We start from the raw sequence: 24,169 nt of genomic DNA, 5'->3' as shown, positions 1-24,169 counted from the left end.
CGATAAAGGCGGGTGGAAAACCCATGCGGTTGATCACTGAGAACAGAAAAAGATACCGCACTTTGTCGAATGCGCTGTCAAAATCAATGGCAACCACTGCGGCACGGATTCTGCACGCCGCTGCCAGTGCAATTAAATCGCGACATTCTCCTGTGGCCGTTTGTATATTAACTGAGCCGCCCGGAGTTGTCTGTTCCGGAGATAGAATGCTAGGCAGGACCTTGCGGCATCGCGTTGCCAGTAGGAGTGTAAAAATTTTACAATCTGCGTTAAGCAGAGTCAGGGGACGGTAATGCGCTGTCGTCACACCTGGTGTCGGTTCGTGGATCGGTATAATAATTCCCGTGACGAAGGACGGCGGTACGGCGTTCCCCATCGTCAGCAGTTCATGAAACATCGTTGTCCACCGTGACGCCATTAGTGAGAAGAAAGCGCGATAAAATTCTATCGGCAATCCGTCGACACCTTTTTTGATTGCATCGTGGATTTCGTCACGTGTAATGGGCTCCATTAGCCCGTCCGCTTCGTCGCTGGTGAGGGTGCGAGTTACGTGTGGTAACACAGACTCCTCAGCGTGGTTGTTGGTAGTCTCCTCCGGGTACATTGTGCGGTAGTGGTCGACAAAGGCACTGACGATTTCGGTCTGGCAAGTGACGTGCTGGCCTCGACAGGTGGTGATCTCGGTGATGAGTTGTTGTCGTCGATGTTTCCTATCGGAGGTGATAAGATGCATGGTCGGATGTTCTTGTTCCGGTGAATCTTGACATCGGGTTCAACGGCGTGTCAAAGTTACAATTTGCGCTTTAATCCTGCTGCGTTCCCTCTGGGTGTCGGGGGTGGGCGGTAGGGCGTCCAGGTCGCGGAGAACGGCGTAGTAATAGTCGGTAGCGTGCCGGCGCCACATAGCAACTTCCTTTCCATACCGAATCAAAGTACGTCGAATGGCAGCCACCAGGTCAAGGTCGTGCAGTATTGAGGTAAGCGACGTTCAATGGTGGCCCATGTCTCGATAACACGTTGAAGACATTCGGGATCATGAAGATGGGAGGTGTTTAGCTTCCACGGTGCACGACTACGCCAGACCACTTGTTTGGGGAAAAGAATGTTGCAGATGTAGGCACAGTGGTCCGAAAAGGCCAGGGGCCAAAGTTCCGCACCTTGGACTGCAGGTGTGAGTTCCCGAGAGACGTAAATTCTATCAAGGCGGCTCGCGGAGTGACTCGTCTGGTAAGTATGTCCAGGCGCGTCGCCGTGCTGAACTTCCCAAGTGTCGCGGAGCAACAGATCTCGGACGACAAGACGCAGTTCTTGACAGGTGTTGCAGTGGGGCACTTGATCTTTAGGGTGCAACACACAATTAAAATCACCCCCAAGCAAGTAATGGTCGCAGCGTCCAAGAAACAAAGGAGCGATTTCTTCTGAATAGAAGAGTGCCCTGTCGCATCTGCGGGTGGAGCCTGACGGAGCGTAAATGTTGACGATACGCGTCCCCATGACGGTGACGGCCATGCCTCTGGCAGATGGAAGGTATGTGATATCGGCCACTAGAATGCCTTCTCTGGCGCAGATGGCTACGCCGCGTCCCAGGTGGTCACCAGGAGAAGGATAAGTGTTATATCCCGCGACGTCTGGAAGTGTGGCCAAGTGTACTTCCTGTACTAGTGCGATATCGATGTCCGACGCCCATATCATCTCTCGCAGCAGTTGAAGTTTCACGGGTGAGCTAATGGTGTTAGTGTTGATCGTCGCTATTCGATAGGTTTGGAGCCGTACCCCGCCGTGGAGGGGAACTCCACAGGCGGAGGATGAAGAGGGGCGAGGCAACGGCGAGTCGTGCCGTACGCCACCTGACGGCGGTATCAGCGGCGTAACGATGCTTCCGTCTGGGGTAACTCTGTCCCCAGCGTGTGGTCCGGGTCCTCATCGACGTCCACACTCCACACCATTGAAGGCGCTGTCGTTGTGATGGTCGTACGTTCCACTTCGGTCGTAGGGGCGGAGGACGTCTCGGCGGCAGTCGCATCGGTGGAGTCCATTGGTTCAGGAGCACCTGAGCGAGCCAGTAGAGTAGGCATCGACACATCCACAGTCGGCGTCATGTTGTCGTCATTCGTATCGTCGTGAAGGTTGTCCGAGACCTCGTCGGGTCGGACGGCCTCTGGAGCATCAGGGAGAGAAGATCCGTCTCGTTCCGAGACCCTACGGCGCCTCCTCTTAGGTGAACGTTGTTTGCGGGTTCGTCCCTCCGTGTCGGAAGACGGAAGGGAGTCGCGTCGCTCTGAGAGGAAGGCCGTTGCGGGAACGTCAAATGAAGGGACGTCCATATGTTCAGGCGGGTGGGTGTCGGAAGTCGTCGCTGTTGGTAGTGGCGCCGGAGTAGCGTCAGGCTTTGAGCGCGACGTGTCGGTCCCGGCGGTATCCGTAGCAGCTGGAAGGGTCACCGGTACGTGGTCCGATGGGCGGCGGCCGGTGGGAGGAGAAGAGAGCGCCGATGCGTAGGTGATCGGCAAAACCGTCGTCGGAGCCGGAGGTGCCACGGTAGCGGCTGGCAATTGGGTGATTCGTCGCTGAAGACAGTCAGATCTGAGGTGGCCTTCTTTGCCGCACCCGGAACAGGTCTTGGGTTGGCCGTCGTATATGACAACCGCGCGGCACCCGCTAATTTGCAGGTAAGATGGCACGTGGCGATGGAGGTCGATGGTGATCTGCCATACACCGTTAAGAACGGGGTACATTTGGAATTGCGCCCAGCGTTCGGCAGTGTGGCCATGTACAGTGCCATAGGGGCGGCAAGCCGCGATAACGTCTTCCGCCGGAAGCTCGAACGGGAGTTCGAAAACTCGTATGGTGCGCATTCCTAAGCTCGACAGTGACCGCTCCGACATTGCCGTCGGCGTGGCAAAAGCGTAATCCATGGTTGGTGTCACGAAGTATTCTTTCACATACCGCGTCATTGACGACTTTGACGTACACAGTACTGCTTAATGTGGACAAATGGATGCCCAAGATGTCGGAAGCTGGGATCTTAGCAACGTCGCGTAGGAAGCGTTCCACTTCCAAGGCCTTTGGTCGTGCGTATTCGTTGCAGAAGTTCAATCGTAATGTCGATTTTCGAAAACGGTTGGCCATGGTTCTAGTGCACGTATGCGACACGTAAGAGACGGCCGCTGAAATGTAAACAACAGCGAGCGCGCGCGCTCCGCAGGCGGAAACTACACGTCCGCACTGCACGGCGGCGAAAGTCGGACTGTACTCGGGACAAAGTGTTATCGCAACTGCACGGTGTATCTCGGTACGCCACACGACCGATTCACACTCCTATCGAGCGCCACCTATCCGCAGTCCTTGTCCATTACACTCTTGTTCGCTACATAGAGATTCCATAGGAGGTAGGAAGTTTTTGTGCATTCGCACCGAAGAAAGTGGGTCCATTACCCAGCGACGCTTATCAGGTATTTGAATGCGCAATGTCTGTTCTTTAATAGCCAGGACCTACGGATAGGTGGGGCTTGATGGGAGTGTGGTTCGGCCATGAGGTGTACCGAGATAGTTAGTGCGGTTGCGATAACACGGTGTCCCGGATGGCGCAATGGTTACCGCACCTGCCTAGTAAGCAGGAGGTCCTGGCTTCGAATCCCGCTCCTGTACACATTTTCGGTCGTCGCTGCTGATTCCGCTTAATGATCCGCTGCAGTTGATAGCAGTGATCCCCCTTCAATTTACGTATAGTATTTCACAGCTGCTTGATCGGGGTGGTGTCTGTTCATCCGAAGGAACAGCCATTGCGAATTCAGAAAAACTAATAAGCGTGGCTAGACAATGGATCTACTTTCTTCAATGAGAATGCACAAATACGTCCGACCTCCTGTGGGAATCTCTAAGTAGCGAAGCGGAGTATAATGGACAGGGACTGCGGATAGGCTGCGCTCGCTGGGAATATGGATCGGCCATGGGGCGAGCCGAGAGAGTCCATGCAGTTGCGAAAACGCTGTATCCCGGATGGTGCAGTTCAAATAGTTCAAATGGCTCTGAGCACTATGGGACTTAACATCTGAGGTCATCAGTCCCCTAGACTTACAACTACGGAATTACATTTTGTTTAGTGTAGCCTTTGTTGTTTACAGGTTCTACTTATTTGTGAAGAACTGTAAAAAATGGTTCAAATGGCTCTGAGCACTATGGGACTTAACATCTGAGGTCATCAGTCCCCTAGACTTACAACTACTTAAACCTAACTAACCTAAGGACATTACAAATCCATGCCCGAGGCAGGGTTCGAACCTGGGACCGTAGCAGCAGCGTGGAAGAACTGTAAATAATCATTTTGTTTCACTCTGTCTTGATGGTCTGCGGAGTTAACAAACTGTAAACAAGTAAATACACGATAATCTTGTACAAAATCCGTGTTTTTCACATTATATCACTCGGCCATAATAATGCAAAGAAGAATGTGTATGTGTACGAGAAATTGAAATTTTCAGATATTATTGGTTGTAAAATATAGCAACAAACTAACAGAACCGACGGAAGGTGTACATCTGTTTTAAGTCCCCCCCCCCCTCTGCCACTCCCCCAAATGGAATGTCCCAGACTCCAGCGCCAGTGCACGACAGTCTGTGCGCACAAACTGTGAGCGAGCGTGATTTCGCACCGTTCCATGTGATTCCTTGATTCTACGTGCAACACCCGAAAGTACATAGTGCTTATATAAAGTTGCACTGGGGTCAAACTGTCTGGCTTATATGTGAAACTAGAATCACAGTTGTTTTCTTCTTTGCTGGTTGTATGAGTGATCAACGGTAGCGCGTGGGTGGTATTGTTGAATATGAATTGAATACCTGACATGTTTCATGCTGTTAGTACTGTATTACAATTTGCGAGAAGTTCGGAGTAAACTACTTGATCGTATCAGAGGACTGGAGAAGAAGGAAGCACGAAACTGGGAATGTCATTGGAAAACCCTCAGCAGCGCTAGAACTGGGACACGAAATACCAAAATTTTGAAAACAGATGATACTCATAACGCCATGTTTTCTCCACTATGTACTTAAAAACATTTTCGGTAGAATGGCAATAACATGTGCACAAAATCCGCGTGCGACAGCTACGTAGTATACAGGGTGTTTCACAGTTCCTATTACTGGCATTTAGGAGTTGTATAGAGGACTTTACGTATGAGGTATTTATAGCAAACCGATGCCTGGAAATGTACCGTTTGGGTATTATATAAGTGTGAAAGACGAATCACTTTCAAACATACCGCTTCACAGTGTGAGGATGTTTAGATGTAATTGAATGTAGCTCCTGATAGTCCAATGTCGTCACTAGTCAACGAACGAAACAGTTATCGACTATCTAACCATGTGTATCCAGTTGCTCATTTGCAGAACTCTGTAGGATACCTTTGACATAGGGAGACAATGAGGCACACCAGCATTTATAATGCTGACAAACAGGTGCCAGGTGCTGTCTGTCGCTGAGCCAGATACTGTCGCCTGTCCAGTTTCAGAGGAAACCTCTCAGCCTGCAAGGTCCGGATTATCACGCAGGGTGGGATTATTGATAGTTGGGAGTTCCAACGTTAGACGTGTTATGGGGCCCCTTAGCGACATGGCTGCTGATAAGGGAAAGAAAACCAATTTGCACTCCGTGTGCATACCGGGTGGAGCCATTCTAGACGTGGAACTGGTCCTCCCGGATGCCATGAAGAGCACAGGGTGCAGCCAACTGCAGGTGGTAGCTCACGTCGGTACCGATGATGTGTGGCACTTTGCATCAGAAAAGATTCTCCCTGTTTTCGAGCGGCTAACAGAAGTAGTAAAGGATGCCAGTCTTCCTTGCGAGATGAAAGCAAAGCTGACCATTTGCAGCATAGCCGACAGGACTGATTGGGGACATCTGGTACAGAGCCGAGTGGAGGGTCTGAATCAGAGGCTCAGACTGTTCTGCGACCGTGTAGGCTGCTGATTCCTCGATTTTCGCCAAACTGTCGTTGGGTTTCGGGTTCCGCTGGATAGGTCAGGTGTCCACTACACGCAGGAGGCGGCTGCACGGTTAGCAGGGGCTGTGTGGCGTGGACAGGGCAATTTTTTAGTTTAGAGGGTCTCGGGAAAACACAAGAACAGCTTGAGTCACAAAGGGAGCAGGCCGAACAGAGGAAGAACGTGGATACAGGAACCATCGGTATTTCATTGTCTTAGCTGCGTTGGGAAAGTACCCGAGTTCCAAGCGTTAATAAAGAGCACTGATGCTCAAATCATTATAGGCACTGAAAGCTGGCTAAAGCCGGAGATAAGCTCAGCCGAAATTTTTGCGAAGAACCTAACGATGTTCCGAAAGGATAGGCTAAACACGGTTGACTGTGGCGTGTTTGTTACTGTTAGAAGTAGTTTATCTTTTCGTGAAATTGAAGTAGATAGTTCCTGTTAGTTAATATGATCAGAGGTCGTTGTTGGCATCCGGAATAAAATAATAATTGGATCCTTTTACAGACCTCCCAATTCAAATGATACAGTTGCTGAAAGATTCAAGGAAAAATTGAGCTTCATTTCAAACACGTACCTGACTCATACGATTATAGTTGGTGGTGACTTCAATTTACCCTCGATATGTTGGCGAAAATACATCTTTAACTCCGGAGGTACGCATAAAACGTAATACGAAACTGTGCTAAACGGCATTCTCTTAAAATTATTTCGAGCAGTTCGTTCATGAGCCTACGCGAATAGTAAACGGTTGTGAAAACACACTTGACCTCTTAGCAAAAAATAATCCTGAGTTAACAATGAGCATCAAAACAGATACAGGGATTAGTGAACACAGGGTTGTTGTAGCGAGATTGAAAATTGTAGCCCTAAAATCCTCCAAAAATAAACGAAAAATATTCCTGTTCAGAAAAGCAGATAAAAATTCACTTCACGCCTTCCTGAGAGACAATATCCACTACTTCGAAATTAATAATATAAGTGTAGACAAGATGTGGCTTCAATTCAGCGAAATAGTATCGGCAGTAATTGAGAGATTTATACCAAATAATTAACAAACGACGGAGCTGATCCTCCTTGGTATACAAAACGGGTTAGAACACTGTTGCAGAAACAACGAAACAAACATGCCAAATTGAAACATACGCAAAATCCCCAAGATTAGCGATCTTTTATAGAAGCTCGAAATTTAGCACGGACTTCCATGGGAGATGCTTGTAACAGTTTCTACAACGTAGCTTTGTCTCGAAACCTGGCAGAAAATCTAAACAGATTCTGGTCGTATGTGTAGTGCGTTAGCGGCAAGAAACAATGTATGCCTTCTCTGCGCGATAGCAATGGAGATACTATCGAAGACAGTGCTGCCAAAGCAGAGTTACTAAACACAGCCTTCCGAAATGCCTTCACAAAAGAAGACGAAGGAAATATTCCAGAATTCGAATCAATAACAGCTACCAACATGAGTAACGTAGAACTAAATGTCTTCGGAGAAGTGAAGCAACTTATATCACTTAATATAAGCAAGTCTTCTGGTCCAGACTGTACACCAAGTAGGTTACTCTCAGAGTATGCTGAAGCATTATCTCCATAGTTAACAATCATATACAACCGTTCGCTTGACGAAAGATCCGTACCCAAAGACTGGAGAGTTGCACAGGCAGTAGGAGTATTCTACTAAATTACAGGTACATATCATTAACGTCAATATGCAGCAGGATTCTGCAACATGTATTGTGTTCGAACATTATTAATTACCTCTAAGAAAACGGTCTATTGACACGCAGTCAACATGGGTTTCAAAAAATCGTTCTCATGAAGCGGAACTAGATCTTTATTCGAATGAAGTGTTGAGTGCTATTGACAAGGGATTTTAGATTGATTTCGTATTTCTGGATTTCCGGAAGGCTTTTGCCACTGTACCACACAAGCGGCTTGTAGTGAAATTGCGTGCTTATGGAATATCATCTCAGTTATGCGACTAGATTTGTTATTTCCTGTCAGAGAGGTCACAGTTCGTAGTAACTGACGGAAAGTCATCGAGTAAAACAGAAGTGATTTCTGGCGTTCCCCGAGGTAGTGTTATACGCCGTTTTCTCTTCTTCGTCTATATAAACGATTTGGAGACAATCTGAGCAGCTGTCTTGGATAGTTTATAGATGACACTGTCGTTTATCGACTAATAAAGTTATCAGAAGATCAAAACAAATTGCAAAACGATTTGGAAAAGATATCGGTATGGTGCGAAAATTAGCAATTGACCCTAAATAACGAAAAGTGTGAGGTCATCCACATGAACGCTGAAAGGAATCCGTTAACTTGGGTTACACAATAAATCAGACAAATCTAAAGGCCGTAAATTCAACTAAATACCTCGAAACTACAATTACGAACAACTAAAATTGGAAGGAACACGTAGTAAATTTTGTGAGGAAGGCGAACCAAAGACTGCTTTTTATTGGCAGGACACTTGGAAAACGTAACAGATCTACTAAGTTGACTGCCTACACTACGCTTGTCCGTCCTATTTTAGAATAATGCTGCGCGGTGTGGGATCCTTACCAGATAGGACTGACGGAGTGCATCGAAAATGTACAAAGAAGGGCAGCACGTTTTGTATTATCACAAAATATGGGAGAGAATATCACTGAAATAGTACAAGATTTGGGCCGGCCATCATTAAATCAAAGGCGTTTTTCGTTGCGACGGAATCTTCTCACAAAATTCCAATCAACCACTTTCTCCTCCGAATGCCAAAATATTTTGATGACACTGACCTACATAGAGAGAAACGATCATCACGATAAAATAAAGGAAATCCTAGCTCGTACGGAAAGATACAGGTGTTCATTCTTTCCGCGCCCTATACGAGACTTGAATAATAGAGAATTGAGAAGGTGGTTCGATGAACCCTATCGCAGGCACTTAAATGTGATTTGCAGAGTATCCATGCCGATGTAGATGTGGATGTAGAATGGTGAGAATGGTCTTAGGTAGAGTCAGTAAGGGTGAAAGCGCGTACGTAGACACCAAAGTCATCTGAAGTTAAACGCGCTGAAAGTACATGGGGCATGCTTCAATAAAATTTGCATACTTTTCTCCCAACTACGAATAAATCCGTGAGTGTTGGCGAATGGTTGAATATTTGTAGACCAGAATAAAACACCAGAACTTTTGCTAAATTGGGTGTTATACGCTATTAGGGAGAATCAAGACAATGCAATGAAAATGATGGAATATTAATATAAGGAATATCTTTACTGATAACACATATCTTAGTGATATGGATCGCACTAAACTATCATGTAATTAGTGTTCTCTGTGTAATGTTTTCAACATTTCCTCCAAAGTTGTTCACCAGAATTTCATTACAGTAAGAGTTGAAATAAACGGACTGCAAACTTCAAATCACCCGTAGTAATATATTTCAGTTTTAACATTTTTTATTCCAACTCGATCTGTAAGAGACTACGCTTAATCCATGTTTTTTCTCCCTTCAAGTTGTGTGCCTTTACGTCATAATTCTACGTTTAGTAGGTAATTTCATAATGTTTTACATCCAGTTGAAAGAAGCTTTCTGTACCTACACTTGAGTAAGAAAAATTATTTTCAATTTTCTAGTAGTGGTTTCGTGTTGCTAGTTACGAGGCTCCTGGCATGTAAGGAGATAGCGCCTCTCGAGACATGACTGAAGGTACGGAGCTTAGCGTGAGCTAGAGCCAGGCTCGTTATGACTGGAGATAACGTTACGCAGGCTAGATTAACGGACTCTCATATTATAACCTAAGGGGAAACTTTGTACATAACAGAAGTATGCCGTACAATAAGATGCATGCTGAGATGGAGATTACTGGAAATATTCAACTCTGTTTCTACAAAGTGTATTATCGAAGATATATACGCAATTTTAGCGTCGATATCTTTTGTTTCATCTACACTCTAATTGCTATATTTACAATAATGGTCTCTTAGAGACGTGCTGCATATTACAAGGAAGATACTGATGTGCACTGCGTTAAAGAAAATTATTGAACTAATAGGAATTACATGTTGTCTGTAACCTGACTGATTAGTTATCAATATCTTATTACTGAGCAGGTATTCATACTAGGAAACAGATATGAAAAGTTTTAAGTCTAGGAACTTGACGATATAGAATTAAAGGTCTTCCTTATCAGGATAATAATGATAACAGCCACAATTAAAAATTTACACCTTTCATTAAAAAAACATTACACCACGTGAAAGCTCGTTCTAAACTGACTTTGATGTGAAATATTTACCTCTAGGCCAAGATTTCAGTGAATTTGTGTCGTATGATGCACTTCTTTATTGTTAATAACAGTAAAGATGAACTTCAAATATTTTGTGCTAAATGAGGATAAGCTGCACACACTGGAATTTCCTTAACGTAGAGTTTATAAAGGGTTTGCTGAGTATTTTTGACTGCAGTAACATTTATGTATTCAAGCATCAGTCATTTGCATTGTCCTGCGGATATTATTTGAGGTCGAAAGCGGTCGAGATAGGCGACGTCCGACGCAGCCATCATCTTCCTCACATTCTGCTCAGTGAAGCCAAATTACAGTCGATGGATCTGATTATTCGTTAGGTGCTTTCTCGGACTATGAATAAACTTTTGGTGTCACCGTGACTGCTCTTGGTGCACTAGTTTGATGCTTTAACAACAGCGAGCGGTGCGCTCGCCATATTACACTAGCTCGTTTTTGGTTTGATCCGCTTGAGGTGAAAGATCTTCTTTGGAGTAAACGTTAACAGGATTTTGAGTTACTAAGTGACGAATTTTAATTGAAAGTTTAGATACCACTTGCCTTGTTGTATTTTCATCTGGGAACAGTAATTAATGTATGTAAATTGAAGGTGGAGGGGGGAGAAAGGAAAGAGACAAATGATATCAGCTGCATCGGTACTTCATCCGGAATCAGCAGCGGCGATCGATAATGTGTGCCTGATCGGGACTCAAATCCGGGATCCCCTGCTTACGAGGTAGTTTCTTAAACTACTGTGCCACCTGGACACAGTGTTAATCGCAAATGCGCGGGTTATCTCGGCACGCTCGCCGCCGACTCACATTGCCACGCAGCGTCATCTATCCGCAGTTCCTGTCCATGTCCTTGCTCTCTAATTCTACGTTCCCTCTACAGATCGAGCGTAAATGTACAAGAACAGACACCACGCATTCATATAAGTAATTAAGGTAGTTCTAGGTTATACTTTAAAGTCCAGCTAGTTAGCCCACACTTAGTAACGTTGTGTGGATTAAAATAGAGTATTTACTTGACAGTGAATATTTGAATAAACCACATATTATTCAATAACGTAAGCTTCAGTGATTCGATCTAATTTACATTGAATTGTGCATGTTTATCAGCTGAAGAATATTACTTCATATCTTGCTGTGTTACATATACAACACCAATCTGGCTTCTTTTGAAGGACACACCACTGGACAGATAGGGGCTAATATTAGTCGTAGATTCACACAGTAGTCCCTGACTGCGTGCGACATACTCGAACTGTCCAAAGTGTGGAAACTGGGTGTGGGTGTGGGGGTGGGTGTGGTGGTTGGGGTGGGGAGTGGGTGTGGGGGCAGGAAATGAACCTGCGTGGTCCGAAATTCGTTTCATTACAAGTATGGAGTTATTTGAAGGCGTAGAGGAAAGGACTGCTAATCTTCAAATCCACAACGATTAGTCTGATCGTATTATCTTCCGTGTTTTAGAATGAACCACATACTGGTAATTAGCTGCTACGCTTATACCGCAATAAAGAAATGCCTACTCTACGAATTTTTTGTCTTATTGTATTCATGTTCTCGCCTTTTCAAATTAACCAACATATGAGCTGTAGTAACTCAAAATGACGCTGTCTGAGGTTAGAATTTCTTCTGCTGACCCGTTCATTTGTCATTTGAAAGCTTTCAGTTTACGACATGGAACTGTAATATATATATATATATATATATATATATATATATATATATAATGTTTTCGATAGTAAGGTCCCTAACGCTGTCAGCTCCACTGCCTGAACACATAGAGTTGGTTAGCTAGTCAGCGTACAATCTCGAGCTTTGTTACCAAGAAGTAGCCGGGGGTGGGGGATTGGCTAGGAGGAGGGGGGGCTATAACAATAAATTTTACTCCGTATAAAGTCATTGGACAGTTTCCGTACATGAGTTCCCATTCTCTACTTCTTTTCAATACGCCCTTTATAAGTTCTTTAAGTTTGTCGGTATAGTTTTGTTACAATCTGCAATTGGATACGTTGCTGCAAAAAGAAAAATCTCAGCTACCATAAAATGGCCTCTAATGACTGCGTTCTGCTACAAATCTAACCCGTTTGCCAAATTTGGTCTTTATATATCTGGCAATTCCACTGACCACCAGAGAATTGTCTACGGATTTTTTCTGTTTTCATTTTTTTCTCATTTCGGAGATCGTCGATAAATTATTACTTCTACAGATTTTTATTCGTTTGTTCTCCCGTCGATGAAAACAACGCTGTGCTTCACATGCTGCGAAACTCACTATGAAGCTATTTCGTTAGGCGAGACTTACCTTGGATGCGTTATGAGTGATATTATTGCCTGAGTAATCCTTACTGAGAGGCTGATGGAAATTAGTTATGCTGCCTGAACTGTTTCACAAAGTAATAACAATATGTCAAAATGTTTGTGAAATGAATGAATATAATACAAATCAAAGTAATGAAAGGTTACTGTATAGCAACCAGTGCACAGCACTGTGTAACGTGACAATGTGATCTACACATACGTTAGCGCCTTCTACCGATAATCAACATAGAGATGACATTAGTCTGCCTTACGGGACAGAAAAAGTCGTTATGGTTTGGTGCACGAATTTTTCACGTACGCAATACATGGCGACCTAGTTCCGACGCTTCGCGGTACGCTAGTTATGCTTCACTTAGCCACCAGCATTCCATGAGTATATTCACCTTTTAACATCCTTTTCGATTGTATGCTTCTGCACATTTGAGATGCAGCCTCACAGCCGCGAAGCCTTCTGCAGAGTTTATATGGCTATCATACGCCATATGAATTTGCGAGAGCTCCTTGCAGATAGCAGCAGTTAGCTGACGGCTACTCTCCGCCAACGTCTGTACGACCTCGCGGCTTTCCTAGAACCGTTGTAGATAAAGAGAAGACAGTTTCGCTCCGCTGACCGCCGCCAAGAAATTAGCTACTGGCTCACAATTTTTTTTTTCGTTTATCTAAACCATTTAGCGGAAGGAATAACGAATGCAAAATTCGTGTAACACTTGATAAGTTCAACAGTCATTATGGGGCGTTAGTGATATAGACGTTGAAGTGGAAATAGTGTTATTATGTGAGTAAAAGAGAAAGAATGCTATTACCCTTTAATAAATTTATTTCAAAATGTGTCTGATTGAACTTCGAACGGAGACAACCTTGTATTATCTTACTTTCGTAAGTATTTCTCAATTTTTTTCTAGTGTTTAGTAAATTTTCGGGTGCACAACGAAGTAATGACGCACTCTTCTTCCAATATTTCGCTTGGAAATATTACAAACTTTGTCACGAAAGTCGACTGTGAGATTTTTAGGCGAAATATGGTAAGTCTGCTGCATAACTGAAAATTGACTGAAAATCACTTCGCTTGGGAAACTTTTAGAGTCACTATGTTTCCAGCTACCGACACTTTCAAAAATTTTCTTTTAAACATGTGATGTCTTTATTGTTATCGAGTATTATAATTTATGTTTTCGGTACTATAAACAGTACTTCAAGGGAATAAAGAGGGCTGTAAACAATCAGCGAAAACTGTTGGTTTTACCTTTGTCAGCGATGCAACAGTTTTATGATTTCCTCTTTCTCTTGAGCGAATATGTAAGTATGAACATGAACTCACACTTTTAACGGTGGTTCTAACAGTTTTATAATTCACAGTTCTTATTGATCCCTCGAAGTACCAATTTCGCAGTGCTATCTTTCCTTTTCCTGCAAATGAAGAAAAATGACAAAATTTCGTAATGGATTCTGCGTTCTGTCTAGCTCAACAATAATTTTTTTGTAGTTTAATCTCTTGAAGAATTCATAGACAGACTTCTCTAGCAGCTAATGTGTTAAGGAGCAGGTATTCAGATAGAATAATAACTGATATTTATAAGTTGGCGCCACTAATTTTAACTGTAAAAAGAACAATAGCTTATTTAGGATGGCAATATCCTACTCGAAAAAACAAAACAACAGTAATAATAATGTGAAACTATTAGTAAGGCACGAACGTTTATCAGAATTGGGCTACGGTCTTACTGAAGCCTAGCGTTCTTCATGTGTAGAGTATTGCCGCTTGCTGATGCAAATAGCAATACTGAATTCACTCATTCAGAAAAAGGAATAAATTTGAGATACAAGAATGTTTCCTAGGTAAAGTGAATCACTTCGTAAAACAGAGATGTTAAAAGCAAAATAACTCTAATGTAGTACGATTTTACTTCCTGTAAAGGACAATTTTTATTTTTAATTTGCAAATTATTTCTCTGGTTGAATCTATCTACGCTCTGAGTAATGTGCTAAATTATTAATGTACTACGTTTTGTAAAAATTGAATGTTACTCCAGCACTCTCATCTTCTATTTTTATCACAACTAAGAGCACAATATAATGTCACAGATAATAGCATAGCACTACATTTAACTACCATAGCAGCGTACTCGAAGCCACTACTCAGCACAAAAGGGGTACTTTATACGGTTGATGAGGATGGGTGTGTCACGGGCGTATTCTTAGAACTATTTAAGAAAAAAATGGTTCAAATGGCTCTGGGCACTATGGGACTCAACTTAGAACTAGTTATACCTAACTAACCTAAGGACATCACACACATCCATGCCCGAGGCAGGATTCGAACCTGCGACCGTAGCGGTCGCGCGGTTCCAGACTGCAGCTCCTAGAACCGCACGGCCACTTCGGCCGGCAGAACTTTTTAAGATTTTTGGTATTGTTCAACATAATATTCAACTATATAGGCTGCAATAATTACACTACTGGCCATTAAAATTGCTACACCACGAAGATGATGTGCTACAGATGCGAAATTTAACCGACAGGAAGAGAATGCTGTGATATGCAAATGATTAGCTTTTCAGAGCATTCACACAAGGCTGGCGCCGGTGGCGACACCTACAACGTGCTGACATGAGGAAAGTTTCCAATCGATTTCTCATACTCAAACAGCAGTTGACCGGCGTTGCCTGGTGAAGCGTTGTTGTGATGCCTCGTGTAAGGAGGAGAAATGCGTACCATCACGTTTCCGACATTGATGAAGGTGGGATTGTAGCCTATCGCAATTGCAGTTTATTGTATCGCGACATTGCTGCTCGCGTTGGTCGAGATCCAATGATTGTTAGCAGAATATGGAATCGGTGGCTTCAGGAGGGTAATACGGAATCCCGTGCTGGATCCCAACGGCCTTGTATCACTAGCAGTCGAGACGACAGGCATATTATCCGCGTGCCTGTAACGGATCGTGCAGCCACGTCTCGATCCCAGAGTCAACAGATGGGGGCGTTTGGAAGACTACAACCATCTGCACGAACGGTTCGTCGACGTTTGCAGCAGCATGGACTATCAGCTCGGAGACCATGGCTGCGGTTACACTTGACGCTGCATCACAGACAGGAGCGTCTGCGATGGTGTACTCAACGACGAACCTGGGTGCACGAATGGCAAAACGTCAGTTTTTCAGATGAATTCACGTTATGTTTACGGCATCATGATAGTCGCATCCGTGTTTGGCGACATCGCGGTGAGCGCACATTGGAAACGTGGATTCGTCATCGCCGTACTGGCGTATCACCCGGCTTGGTGGTATGGGGTGCCATTGGTTACACGTCTCGGTCACCTCCTTTTCGCATTGACGGCACTTTGAACAATTGACGTTAAATTTCAGATGTGTTACGACCCGTGGCCCTACTCTTTATTCGATCCCTGCGAAACCCTACATTTCAGCAGGATAATGCACGACCGCATGTTGCAGGTCCTGTACGGGCCTTTCTGGATACAGAAAATGCTCGACTGCTTCCCTGGCCAGCACATTCTCCAGACCTCTCACCAACTGAAGACGTCTGGTCAATGGTGGCCGAGCAACTGGCTCGTTCCAATACGCCAGTCCCTACTCTTGATGAACTGTGGTATCGTGTTGAAACTGCATGGGCAGCTGTACCTGTACACGCCATCCAAGCTCTGTTTGACTCAATGCCCAGGCGTATCAAGGCCGTTATTACGGCCAGAGTTTGTTGTTCTGGGTACTGATTTCTCAGGATCTATGCACCCAAATTGCGTGAAAATGTAATCACATGTCACTTCTAGTATAATATATTTGTCCAATGAAAACCCGTTTATCATCTGCATTTCTTCTTGGTGTAGCAATTTTAATGGCCAGTAGTGTAGGAATAAGGAGCGTAGCTAACGACTAGTCCGAATCATACACAGCAGATAGTGTATGAAGTGTATACACAACTCAAGCATCAAATGAAAGTCAATTCTACGTAAAAAATTGTGAGAACCACAGTTCATTAACACAGAAGTTCATCAGGGTATATTAGGACCAATACTGCTCGTGTATAGATAAATGACTTTGCTATTCGTATTAGTTGTGGGAACAATTTTCCTCGCTAATGAAAGCAATATTATAGTCACTAAGGAAACAAGAAAAGTGTTTGCAGAGAAAACAAATGACACCCTCCAGGATTTTTACCATTGGTCAGTATGTAACAGAGCTACACTGAACATAGAGAAAACAAATGTCTAGAATTTGTTACTGATTGGCTGATGGAAATGAGTTACTCTGGGTGTACTGTCTCAATTTCATAAGGGTAAACCACACTGTTAAATTAAATGTAGATGGTGCCGCTATAGTGTTGCTGCAACACTCTTTCGTGCAGGGTTGAAAACCCGTGGCAAGACTGGCAAGCTAGCTGCCTATGAAATCCTGCTGCCTGTACTGGAATATTGCTGATATAGCATGGTGCGACACCGCAGTCCGCCACAGTGGTGAGTTTCTTCATGCTGCACTGCCTTGGTTCTCTTCATGATTGTAGGTGGGGCCTCGTCATAACCAAGTAGGGCAGAGCCACTGTAGATACTCTCCGCTCAGACCTAAAAGTATCTTGTCTTCGACAGCTTCCTACGCCGATACATACACCACCCCTGTCAGTAGCCTCATGTAGGCCAATCACCTTCGTCTACGTCTAGCCTCTTTATCTGCTAGCTGCTGGACTACGCCCCATTGCTAGACCTGATGACGCTGGGACTCAAGCTGGAACAACAACGAGGGGACCACTTCCTGGATGAATAATTTCAGTCTCCGCCGTGTTGCTAGAAGCTAAAAAATGTTTTAAAACCGTCGCTTTAGACATTGTCACCCCTTTTCACAAAGTGCCCAAAAAAAGTTAATCTTGTCTATTCTTGATCACTTTTCTCGGTACTTCATTCTGGTACCACTTGTGGACATGACCACCGAAACAGTCGCTTGAGCCTTTTTCAATCACTGGTTCTCCCGCTCAGAAGCCCCGACGCAATATTAACTGAACAAAGTTCAAAATGGTTCAAATGGCTCTGAGCACTATGGGACTTAACATCTGATGTCATCAGTCCCCTAGAACTTAGAACTACTTAAACCTAACTAACCGAAGGACAGCACACACGTCCATACCCGAGGCAGGATTCGAACCTGCGACCGTAGCGGTGGTGCGGTTCCAGACTGAAGCGTCTAGAACCGCTCGGCCACTTCGGCCGGCAACTGAACCAGGGTTTCAACTTTATGTCTTCCCTATTTGTACAAGTGCAGGGTATGTAAACTGTCAACAATCAAGAAATGGCGCAAAATACCCTTTCGCCCGCAGGGTAACAACCGCCTGGAACGCGTCTATAAGAGGATCTTTCGAATGCTGTCTTATTACGTGAGAAAGGCTCATACAGCCTGGAATAAATATGTCGGTTATGTCGTGAAACGGTACAGTAGTTTCCACTCTATAAGCAGCAGGTTTCGCTGCTCGCTTGCACCGGGAAATAGAAACAGAGGCGGCTCCGCAGCCAATTTTATTACACGACGCGGCCGGCGCGGGTGCAACAGAATTCATGTGGACTGGTGGAAAGAAATGTGTCAGGCTTCATAATACGTATTTATATGTGTCGTGTATTATGCATTTCTTGTACGTGGATGTGAATCTGCACATGAACTTTCCTAATCCTCGTCACACCTTTCCGTAAAGCGTGGCCAAATCTTTGTTGGGAAGTAGTTCTGTAGTGTAGTAATGGCAACCTTACTCCTGGCTGGGGGATCAGAGAGACAGCACAGGCTGGAAAGTAAAAGACTTTGCAGTGTCACAAGATTTGGGGTGGAGAGTTTGGTCACGGCTACGTGGTTCGACCACCCCCTTCACCGGGGCCCAGGAAGACCTCCGGGTGCCCGCCATTTTCTAGGAGTGTTACAGAAGACGGGTAAGTGAGCAGACGTGTCCTCAGTGCATTTGTCTCAATGTTCACGCATGGAAGAGAGGAATTTGAATATTTGTACTAATTCTTTTATTTACAGCTTCGGATTGTGTAAGGTAATGAATGTTCTCGTTTAATTCCTGAAATTTGACCCCCTGTGTTAAAGTATCTGGTCCCCAGTTTGCCCGTTAACCTCCTCACATAGTGAATGTCCTATGTAAAATACTGGGAGACTTTGGTGGTATACATTTGGCCAACGCAATTCCGTCTTACCCGTAGAAATGTGCATGCAGATTAGTATGTAATATAGCCGAGCTATAAGTTGTAAAATTGTAATATCTGTAAACTGAAACAATTGCTGCTATCGCTGTAAAGTCGAGTGATAATGTTTAAAATAAATAGGATATCAACTGTCATCAATCTTTAACATACCTTAAAAATCACAAAGAAGTCAAGTTAAAGGAATTTATTTAAAATAAAAGCTATAGAATGCAGGGACCCACGCATCAGCGTGTGAGCCCTCCAGCGCCTTGCCTAGTTTCGTACAGAAAGGACACGCTCTCTAGGGAGCGCTCTCAAGCTCCTCTCCCCAGTTATCCGTTGCGCAATTTTGATTCAGGGCTTGACGAAATCAACTTTCATCTGGCGTCCCTAGGCAAGGAGGTAAGACGGTAAACTTTCAGTGGCTTCGGCGTGTAACAGCCGTATGCACGAATCAACTGGGTATTCTTCCTACAAGGCAGTCTAAAAAGTAAAGAAAAAGAAGGACAAGCCACAGCCCGCACTTCCTCACTACGCCTTAAGCAATAGGCTCACCTATGTCCTAAGTTCTAGGGACTAAGTTTGTTTTGTAAACAGGGAAGAAAATACATTGTCAGATTTATAGTAGAGTATAAAAATGTGATGAATAATTTATGTACAGGTATAAGGAAATCTGGAGTACAAATCTGCACTGTTATTTGAATTGTGTTTATAAACAAGTATCAGAATGACAGATTTATTTCCAATAGAGACGCATGCCGTCCCTCAAAATGATGGAATAAGATGCTTGCTCCACTTTATCACACACGTGTGTGCTATACTGTAGAATAAGTTGTTACGTCAGAGATTAGTAACTAGACCAGTGGAAAACGAATTATGTTGTTTTAAAGGAGAAAATAAGTAAAGTGATGATCTACTGAATAGTAGAATCTGTTACAACTGTGACAATTTGTACCAAGTCGTCGAAAAAAAAAATTGAAGGTACTATTAGGCTTATGAGAACATTAGCTATCGAGTCAAACGCATAGAAACTGTTAAACTATGAATGACGTAGATTGAGTGTATCAAAGCTCTCTACTAAGAGGGATTGATTTTTACAAGTTTAACTTCGTTTTTGCCGTTTGGTCTAAATTACTTTGAATAGAACACAATACAATTTTGTGACAGACAAATATTACATAGAGTTGATGAATATAAGCAAAACAGTTTAGTTGCTCAAACATTACGGGGTGTGTCTCATATGCTTACTAGTAATTAATTCGACAAGAACACTTACGTTCTATACCAGCCTCACTCAAGTGTCTGTGTTCACGGAAAGGATATGAATTACTTTAAGCTAGGAAGTCTACCAACTTTATGTTTTTGTGCAATTCTCCGTGACACCCAACGAATTTATTGTAATGAAGTGGTTGAATAAGACTCATTCAGGAAGGCAGGATGTTGAGCTTTCACATTGGTTCCGCTGACATATAGGAAGCTTGACACTATACCATGGCACACTTAGCTATTCATTCTCAGTGAATCTACTGTACAGTTAAGCAATGACCTCTTGCACAATCTAGAACATTGAGAAAATAAGATTACATTGCTGAAATAGTATTTTTCATTAACTGAATAAACTGACAGCCACATCTAAATAGCAACCTCAGTTAGAAAGACTTAAATTAATTAAAGTACATTCACTGACACAACTAATACCACAAAAAGTATTTGCATTTTTCAAGTTATTTAGGAAATCGATTCTGAAGTAGGTGACACAACTGCAAACATTTAACACTCTTTTAACAAGTTGTTTTGCCAGGGATTAGTCTTGATCAAATTTTCCACACTTAGTGATCGATGTTTTTGCAATGACGGGAACATGTTTCAGAACTAAGGAGTAAACCAATGTAACTTTATTTTCGCTAGTGACGAGGGATGTAGATAAGGAATATTAAGAGAAACATGTGTTGGCTCTCTGCATCCATAGATTGCCTAGAAAACACCATAACGTTATCCAGTAAGGCCACAGCAATCTAGTTATAAGCTGAGAATACCAATAAATATCGTTCAGGGACGTCGTACAGATACGTCACACCGGGCACGAATTTTTATTGCACCGTGGCCATTGCGAAGCTTGTAAACATCATGCGGAACGTAGCCAATGGCGGGACAATAGACAGTGCGTGTCAGTTCGGGCACATCCTAAGCTAGTACGAGTGCGACTACGGGATAAACAAACTGTGAGACAGCCTTTTGCTCATTCCGTCCAATTCATTACTAATCCAATAGGAAAAACATAACTTCGATCCCACTACAGTTATATCGTAAGGTCCTTCTTCGAAAATAATGGAAAAGAAACAGTAAAATGCAAATTTTTAATGAGAGTCGACAATCAGGCATCAAATCAATACTTTTTACCACTGTAATATACCAAATAAACTATTCTTAACTCATTTCCCGGAATGCATGAAATGTATTCGCAGTTGCGCGTATGGACAACCGTCAGCTGTATAATGGAATGGTGGCAGTGATAATTTCTGCCAGACCGGGTCTAGAACCTGGATTTCGAGCTTATCGCGAGCGGTCGCCTTACAATTTGGCTATCTGAGCATGCCTAGCGGCGAGAGTCAAACATATGGTATCGTATCGCATTTCTTGCAATGTTCAGCACTCTTGTGAGACATTCGTGGAAGTTTGCACAACAATGTCCACTAGCCACGGTTCTCGGAAATATTTTATTGTGTTCCAAAAGTAATTTGATTTCGCCGTTTGATTCCGAGGAACTGATACTGTGGTCTATTTAGTTGTTGGCTAAACGTAATTTTGTCCGCCCGGCTAAGACACCTGATTACCACTCCTCCAGTTGGCTTGGATTGTCTTAATTACCATCGTAGGGTAGGTCTTACATTAGCAAGTGCCCTGCTACTATGTGTGTCTTCATGACTCGTCAGCTTGGAGGAAGATAAGCAAATATCCGAATCATGCATGAAATATTGGACCCTTAAGAGTATTGCAAATAAAATTACGGTTATATGAAATCTTATTCAAGTTGCCATCCGAGCAATACATATTCCCGAGTACCGTCCTTAATTTCGCCATAAGACCAAGGTGTAATAGATGTTTCATACTAAAACTCTGAACTTCCAGAAGTGGTTTTGAGTACCCGCTCTACGAAGCCATTGATTGAATATGTTTCATATTAGCATAAACAGGAATTACATGTACGCCTCCTGCGTGTGCTGGGAATCAATATAGGTGTTGATATCGCCTAATGAGACGGAATATTGCCGCCTATTAGCTGTGAATATTCATCGTAACAGCTGCCCGTGGAGCCGCAGCGACGCACCGCTTGAAACGCTGCTGAGATCGCACATACCGAGAGCCGATGAACAACACACTGCGCGACGAGCAAGGCCTGTAAAGCACGCTGGCGACCCAGTACAATCGACTTTAAAAACTTTTGGTGATTACTATTGTGTACCACAAGACTGGAGATACTCCTTGCATTTGTACATTCTGTCCTATTAATGGTTCAAATGGCTCTGAGCACTATGGGACTCAACTGCTGAGGTCATTAGTCCCCTAGAACTTAGAACTAGTTAAACCTAACTAACCTAAGGACATCACAAACATCCATGCCCGAGGCAGGATTCGAACCTGCGACCGTAGCGGTCTTGCGGTTCCAGACTGCAGCGCCTTTAACCGCACGGCCACTTCGGCCGGCTCTGTCCTATTACATCGTCAATATGACACTGCAAGAGTTACGCAACTACTGCCAATACTGAGGATGAAACACATGTTGCAGTACTACACGTAAAACCAATAGTGATTGTTATGTTATTATTAGCATCATGATACACTTTACACTTGAACGAGAACTAGTTATTGTGAGCCAATTTATTTTGATTTATTCGCCTCAAGGTAGATGCAACTTATACATTATAAAACAAGTCAGTGTAAGTTTAAGAAGCCACATTGCATATTATGTTTATTACTGAGTTCCTATTATTGGACCGAGCGAATTGGAGCAGTGGTTAGCACACTGGACTCGCATTCGGGAGGACGACGGTTCAATCCCGCGCCCGGCCACCCTGATTTAGGTTTTCCGTGATTTCCCTAAATCGCTTCATACAAATGCCTGGATGGTTCCTTTGACAGTGCACGGCCGACTTCCTTTCCCATCCTTCCCTAATACGATGATACCGTGGGCTCGCTGTTTGGTCTCTTCCCCCAAATCAACCCAACCCATTATTCGTCGCACCAGTATGAAACTTCCGATGTATACAGGTTGAGTGCGTCACCGAAGGACTCTAGACGCTGCCTACCAGAGTCTTTGATCCAGCACAGCCGTTTGTTATAATCGCAGGTAAGTTGAGCACCATTAATTGAACTGCGAAAACACACGATTATTTACGCCTTAAATCTCAGTTACATTGACGTTAATAGGAGGTTTCGTAAGGAAACAAATGAGAGAGCTAGTAACAGTTTAAACAGATACAATGAAACAATTTTTCTTTACTGATAAAACCCAAGAAGCAATGATAATACGAGATGTAAATCTGTCAGTCGGTATCCTCATGGGAGCCAGGCATTTTCAAAGTACTTTCACAAGTTAGAGAGTTTCAGAAACATCAGGTAAGAGGAAATTACATCAGAATTAATAATGGGAGAGTTGACTATGTCCACTGCTGCTCTAGCTACCAATAATGATTATTATGTTTAGTATAAAATTTTTCAGCTCCGGCTTGCTGTTTTTGCATTTGTGTATATTAGTTTTCTCCTCATTCTTAGTTTGACCGTAGACTTAAGTATATTTTGTGTCATGTGTAAACTGATAACTAATGAAAGTAACTGCCCTAAGGCGTCTAGGTATTGCTCAATACGAGCATACACGTTTTCATAAAAATAGGTAGATTGAGTCAATTCTTACTTGATCATTTGCAAATGACACTGTAAGGGAAAAGCTTCCCTCTAACTTTAACGTCACTTTCCTTGCTGTAACTGATGCAGTGATTCCTTATCTCCCCTTGTGGAAGCGCATAAATTGTTAGGGTGTTGGATTTGAAATGAAACACGCACACCCTAACGCGAATTACCGTATTGCACTTTGACATGGGTTTCGGCAACAATTCAAACTGAGCATGAGTTAGTGTGGTGTATTTTCAAAAGAACTGGCTGTAGTTAACTGCTACTAGGGAAGTCTATGAAGGGTGCTGCGCTTAAGGCACCATATGGGACCTATCAGCTTACTGTGACGTCATTGAGTGACAACGGCGCATGGTATTAAGTGAACGGTCAATTTCGGTGACACTGCCTTTGCTGGTCGATATGCGGGGGAACATTCTGCAGGTGAAAACCCGGTGGGTACCCGTAGCCGCATGCTCCTGCAGTAATATTTTGAATTCTCCCTCTGTATTTCCAGCCCTCCCGCCATGTTACC

This window comes from Schistocerca nitens, chromosome 3 (genome assembly GCF_023898315.1).
Source record: "Schistocerca nitens isolate TAMUIC-IGC-003100 chromosome 3, iqSchNite1.1, whole genome shotgun sequence".
Taxonomy (NCBI): domain Eukaryota; kingdom Metazoa; phylum Arthropoda; class Insecta; order Orthoptera; family Acrididae; genus Schistocerca; species Schistocerca nitens.
The sequence above is the reverse complement of the archived record's forward strand: the minus strand, read 5'-3'. Positions refer to the sequence as shown.